Here is a 6,528-nt window from a genome sequence, read left to right on the forward strand (position 1 = left end):
ACTTGTAAATAATCCACAGACACGACGTGGTTCATCAATCCGTCCTTTAATTAACCTCCACACAAACTAAACAGGAAAAGGAAATTCTACCAAACTAGACAGGAAGGGGAAATACATCATAGAATAGGAGGGAATACTGAAAAAGATGCAGTAACCGAAATGACCACAAGATGGCAGTATATTAAACAACTATATCTCTTGTACATGAAGTTAACAATCTCACTCTCTTCTTAAGATAAAAGAATGGGTGAGTTTGACATAAAACATTGTCACCCAAAAACGATTTTCAGAACACAGTAGCATTCAAGTAAGTGTGTGTATTTAAACAAACAAAAAAATACCAAGATATATGCTCAATGGACCAGATTTTACAGTTTCCATACACCCTCATACAGCGCTTTAAGAAGCATAAGAGAGGAAGCACCTTTTTTCGTCAAACAGTCAGCAAGTTGTGACTTGGCTGTTGACCAACGCACTTCTTTGATTTTATTAGCATGTATGAGCTCTTTGACACCGCTTATTTCTAATCTAAGTCTCTTCTCTGTGACCTGTTTTGTTGACTTAACCATTCCCTGTTTGACGCTCTTATCAGTAACACAGATAAGAGGAAGAGCATTAAGATCAGCTTTACCAGTAGTGAGTTCAGAGTAGAGCATAGCCAAGAACATAGCATTGTCAATACCATCTGACATGGCAAGGGTTTCTCCTGCCAGTGTGCTTCTTACCACACGTCTAATTTTTTTAGATTGCCAAAACAGTGGAGAGAACTTTCCTGATTTTTCCATGAGGGCAATTAGAGCCCCACCCTGTGTACCTCCATCTGGAAGATTGCCCAGTGAAGCATCACTGAATACCACCAAACTCAAATCCTCACTGTTACCCAAGTATTGAAACTTAAGTGTTACCTTCTCTGATTTAAGTTTACGGATCACTTTGTTCACTTCATGTATGGACTGAACAGTAGCATTCTTAATGTTGGATGCTAGGCTACATGTGTCAAACATAACATCTGGTCTTGTTTGTTTAGCAACCCACAGAACCTGTCCTATTTTGGATCTGAGTTGTTCTCTTTCTTTCTCATTCAGTGGGGCCTCTCTCTGTACAGCACGTGTTGCCTGCAAATGAATTGGTTGTAGGTTTTCAATATAACTGTGCTGATGCACCTGCACTACACCACCCACAGTAGCAATGTTCATCCCCACATATGAAAAACTCTCACACTCTTCACGACCTACGTGAAATGCAGATTTAAGCACAGGGATGACATTAGTTACAAAATGCTCTGAACCTGCCCAAAAAAATCATCCACATGGCATGCCAGTACTCCTGTTACCTCAGACTGCTCATTCTGCCAATAAAACACTGCAGGATCAACCCGTGACATTTTACCCCCACTTTTCAGCATGAGTTCTTTGACCTTGTTGTACCAGTAGAGGGAAGCATCTGCAAGTCCATACACACATTTCTTTAGTTTCCACAACACATTGTCCACGCTCGCTTCTGGTGGGGGACGAATGTAAATGTCTCTTGAGAGTTCCATTCCCTGCAAAAAAGCAGGCTTAATATCCATAGAGCTCACTTGCCATTTGTTTTGACAAATAACAGCTAACAGCAGCCTGAGTGACTCTGATGCACATGTGGGAGAATCTTTCTGTAGTTCATGCATATTGGCCTCTTCAAAACCTCTCGCCACAAGACGGGCTTTGGGAACAACACCACTAGAAGTTTCCTTTAACGTACAGACCCATCTAGTAGAGATACATTTTTGACCTTTGTCTGTGACTACTTCGTAAACATTATTAATTTGCCAGTTTTCAATCTCTTGTTGTTTAGCAGCATCAAAAGAAATGTCTTTGGTGATAAGTACATCGCCATCGGTGTTTTCACACCCAGTGAGAAGATCGTCAACTTGTGACATGTCTAAAGCTTCCTTTTGACCCTCGCTGCCATTTGGTTCAAGATACTGCACATTATACCAGTTTCTATATTGCCCTCTTGCTTTCCCTGCTCTGCCTAAGACTCTGGCAGTGTGTTTAGCACCATCATCTCTGTTTGTAAATGTCACTGTCTGACCTTTTCTCAGTTGGACACCCATGGAACCCCCTGTATTAGTAGTATTAGTTTGTCTCACATCTTCTCTACCATCAGTGTCTGTGTTTTCAGAGATTTGCACTTCGCTATTGACACTCATTTCATCATCTGAATTCTCTGACCCATCAGTGTGGATTACATTTTTCTTTTTCTTTACTATTTTCAGTGATATCAGGTAGTACAGGTGTATCCTCATCCTGTGCATTAACTTTATTCAGTCTGGACTGGTGTGCTCTAACATGGATACCACCATGTCTGACAAACACTACAGAGCCATCTTGACCGATAACTACAGCTGGACCTTTCCACTCGGTACTGTCTGCTCGTTTGTAGTACACTCGGTCTCCTGTCTCATACTTTTCATCTGTAGGCCTGAGCTGCTTTCGTAAAGCTCTTTTTATTCTTTCTGAGCATTACACCTCTGTGAGTGCTCTTCTGGAAGCATGTAATGCTGCTAGGTGCTGTCCTACTCTAGTACTCATAGAAGTGCCTTCTAGAGCAGGCAGTTCATTAACCAAAACGGAGGGAAGATTAGGACTGTGACCAAACACCAGCTGGTGTGAACTATAACCATGCACATTGATCATACTGTTTTTGGCCATTAGAGCCCAGTCTAGAGCAATCTGCCAGCCACACCCATTTTCCCTTTTCACCTTCAGGAGGATCTCAGTCAGAGTCATGTTGTGTCTCTCCAGCAGCCCGTTGCTCCAAGGACTGTATGCCGCTGTAGTCTTCATCTCGATGTTGAATTTTTCTGCCATCTCTCTTATCTCCTCATTATTGAACTCACCACCGTTGTCAGTGTATATCCGTTTTGGGGCACCATGAACACTTATCCACGAGTGAATGAAAGAGTTGACGATCTCAGATGCTTTCTTTGTTCTCACAATGTTTCCAGCGCTGAAGCGTGTGAAATGGTCGATGATGTGGAGGTACCATATGCCAGGTTCCAGCTCATGTAAGGCAGGCCTGGGCTTGGTCCTGCTGTATCTTTGACATACCTCACAGTCACGGATGATCTCTTGCAGAATAACTGGACAGTCTTTGTCATTATTTCCAGAGCTGAGGATAAGCCTTTGCAGCCGGTCTGCAGAGGCATGGCCAAACTGTTTGTGAAGCTTCAAAAGGACTTTACGCTTCTCTTTTGTAGACATCTCTGCTGTGATGACAAGGACTTCACTTACATTGGTGTCCACTTCAGTATTACCATCTCTAATGTCAACACAGTAGTGTCCCGAACTAGTGAGCTCAAGAGGCACTGGTTGCTTGAACATGACAACTTTGTCATTCTCCATGTCTAAGACAGTTCCCGCTCTCTTTAGAGCCATTTTGCTCAGCAATAAAGGAATATCAACAGGAACAACTTCCGTTTCAATGTGACATTTTGTTGGTCCGATCTTAGCGGGAAGCTTTACCTTTCTGTTGGAGTGTACCACCTGACCATCACCAAATCTGAAAGGTCTGCAGCTTGAAGATTCTGTTTGCATCAGTTTGTTTATTTGGCTTTGGCTCAGGTCTTTCATGTAACTATTCAGCCACTTTTCACCACAGACAGTACGTGTGCATGCTGTGTCAATGATAGCTGATCCCAGTGATTCAGTTAGGAAGATCTCAGAGTCCGTCATAACTTTTGTAAACAGTGTAATGTTACATTCCTCAACATTTTCATCTTCTGCTAGCTTTACTTCATTTCTCCGATGAGGACAGTCTTTGGCCCAATGGTATGTGCTCTGACAAATTGCGCATTTTGATCGCTTACCATATTTGTCAATTGGGTTAGTACCTTGCTGTGGTTGCCACGGTCTGCTCTGTGAACTGGCTGTTGTTCCGTTTGAATTTACCCGGTGGCCTCTGCTCCGTGAAAAACGCTGCATCTTGAGTCTCACTGCCTCCGCTCACTCCACTGGTTTTTCCTCCGAAAATGCGTTTTAACGCTGACTTCATGGATGCAAATGTTAAATCCGTGCACGCTGTATGTGCTAGTTGCCTACTCTTTTCTTCAAGACAAGCCGTGTCCAGTAGTTTAAATGCTAACACAGCATCAGGCAAGGTCATGGTGTACCTCTTCATGCGGTTGTATCTCTGCTCAAAGTCTATGATGTAGTCTGTCATGGACACCTCGCTGTCTTTAGAAATCGAGTCGAAATGAGAGTACGCTTCATAAGCGCGGTCTTTTTCTTCTCTCAAAAATACAGAGTCCAGCTTAGCTATCAAAGTTTCCATCCCATTGTCCTCGTTTAGATCGCTCGCAGGTATCTCCAAAGCGGTCTCTCTGGCTCGCCCCTCAAGCCCCAACACAACCGCGAGTGCCTGCTTCTTCTTGTCCAGATCCGTAACAAGTTTCCAAATACTAATTTCATTCTTCCAGCACTCGTATGGTCTGGCTTCGTCCAACTTAGGCGATACTCTATAGTTGGAAAGCATCCTCTGCTACCATGTAAATAATCCACAGACACTACGTGGTTCATCAATCCGTCCTTTAATTCACCTCCACACAAACTAAACAGGAAAAGGAAATTCTACCAAACTACACAGGAAGGGGAAATACATCATAGAATAGGAGGGAATACTGAAAAAGATGCAGTAACCGAAATGACCACAAGATGACAGTATATTAAACAACTATATCTCTTGTACATGAAGTTAACACTACTTTCCCAGATGGACTATGCTGGTGTCCGCTTTACTACTTCACCCAGGATGCAAACGCCCTAAGACAAGAAGTATGCTACTAGCTGGATCACCAGGTGAAATGCTGCATAAGGAAAAAGAATGCATCTGCCATAGCTAAGGAATAGTAAGCTGCTTATATAACATTTTTATTTTTGCTTTTAATATTGTGTTAACCATGTACAGTATGCCATTCCATATACAGTATTAAAGCCAGTTTGTCACACGCACTCACACTGTGAGTACACACGCACTCACACTGTTCTTTCCTCTGTATCCTAGCTTAACGTGGAACTATAGGCAAAATATCAGTTAAATCTGCTTAAGTCCTTCAGCATTAAAATTGAAGTTTTTTTTTTTTTTTTTTTTTAAATACTTATGTAATTTCCCCATCTCCCCTTTTTATTGCTGTTATTTTGTGTCAACACATTAACTCCACTTTGTAGCAATCCAATGTCCGGTTTCATACTACCCAGTAATAACTCGCATTGTTTGCAACTCTGCTTCATAGGTCACAAATGATCAGACTGACCCATTCACCTTGTCCCAGCATTCTTCTTTACTTCTTGTTTGTATGTCAGCTATGTTTCTGATGGCATAGGTCACATGGCGCATATTCTCCTAACTGTAAGTGTATTCCAATTCCTACTCCCTCTACCCTTTAATATACCCTCTCTCCTCTTCCTTCTCATATTTGTATCTTCTGTTCTAAAATTCTCATTTCTTTACCTCTCTTCTCCACCCCAAAGCTTATACGTATCACCCACACTTCTACTCTCTCCCTACTATTGTTCTCATCACCTCTAGCAAATACTTAACCCACATGCTGACCCAAACACCAGCACAGGGAGTTATGTTCACTCATATGCATTCCACTCCCCTCTTACTTTCCAGACCCTCCTCCTCCTAATCTCAGAGGAGATCTCCCCTAATCCTGGTCCTCCAGTATCTCGCCCCCAAACCCGGCACCCTCCAGCAGTTGCTGCAATCTATTCAGTTTAATCTCGATCCCACTGCTCTCAAAAACCACCCCTCCCTTCTCATGTGCCCGCTGCAATGCCAACTCTGTAACCAGTTCACCTCTATCCATGATGTTTCTCTTACGTCCTCCGACAGTCGCCGCCTCTTCATATTCGTCACATATGGGGTATTAGACTTTGCTCCGAAGGAGTAGCTAGGCAACAGAATATGTTAACAATAAAGCTTTAACATATCCCACCCTCAAGGGGTGGTCCCCTCAGTCAATACCCTCCTACTTCCTGCAACCATATCTCAGTTTTAATGTCTAGCTTGTCAGGAGTGGCTGGCTCTCTCTGTGCTGGGACTTTCTGTCCCAGACTCTTTCTTCTTTTTAATATTTTGTTTGAGTTTTCTCTCTATCTTTACTTAGCTGTTATTTTTGTCAGCATTAGTTAGTTCTTCGGACGAAGAGGATCATGCGGACTGGGTCTCGGGCTGATCCCCCTGGTCGCAGGTCGTGGGTCAGTGGCTTCCCAGTCTGCCATCGAGCGTTCAGCCAGGTAACGCTCCTGGCACAGTGAACGACCCATCCCTGTTCGGTGCAGGGATGATTGGTGAGGTGGCTACCTCACCGGACGCTGTGCGGTTTCTTAACCTCCATTGTGTGCGTCTTGAATTGCGACTCTCCCTGCCTCATGTGCAGCGGCTTGTTCGCCTGTGCGGGTTCCCCACGCCATGTGAGGTAAGTGTATTTATGTGGGGACCTGTCTGTCTGGGAGGGTCTCAGTCTGGGACTGTGTAACCTGC

This window comes from Pelophylax lessonae, assembly GCF_965119305.1.
Source record: "Pelophylax lessonae genome assembly, chromosome: 5".
NCBI lineage: Eukaryota > Metazoa > Chordata > Amphibia > Anura > Ranidae > Pelophylax > Pelophylax lessonae.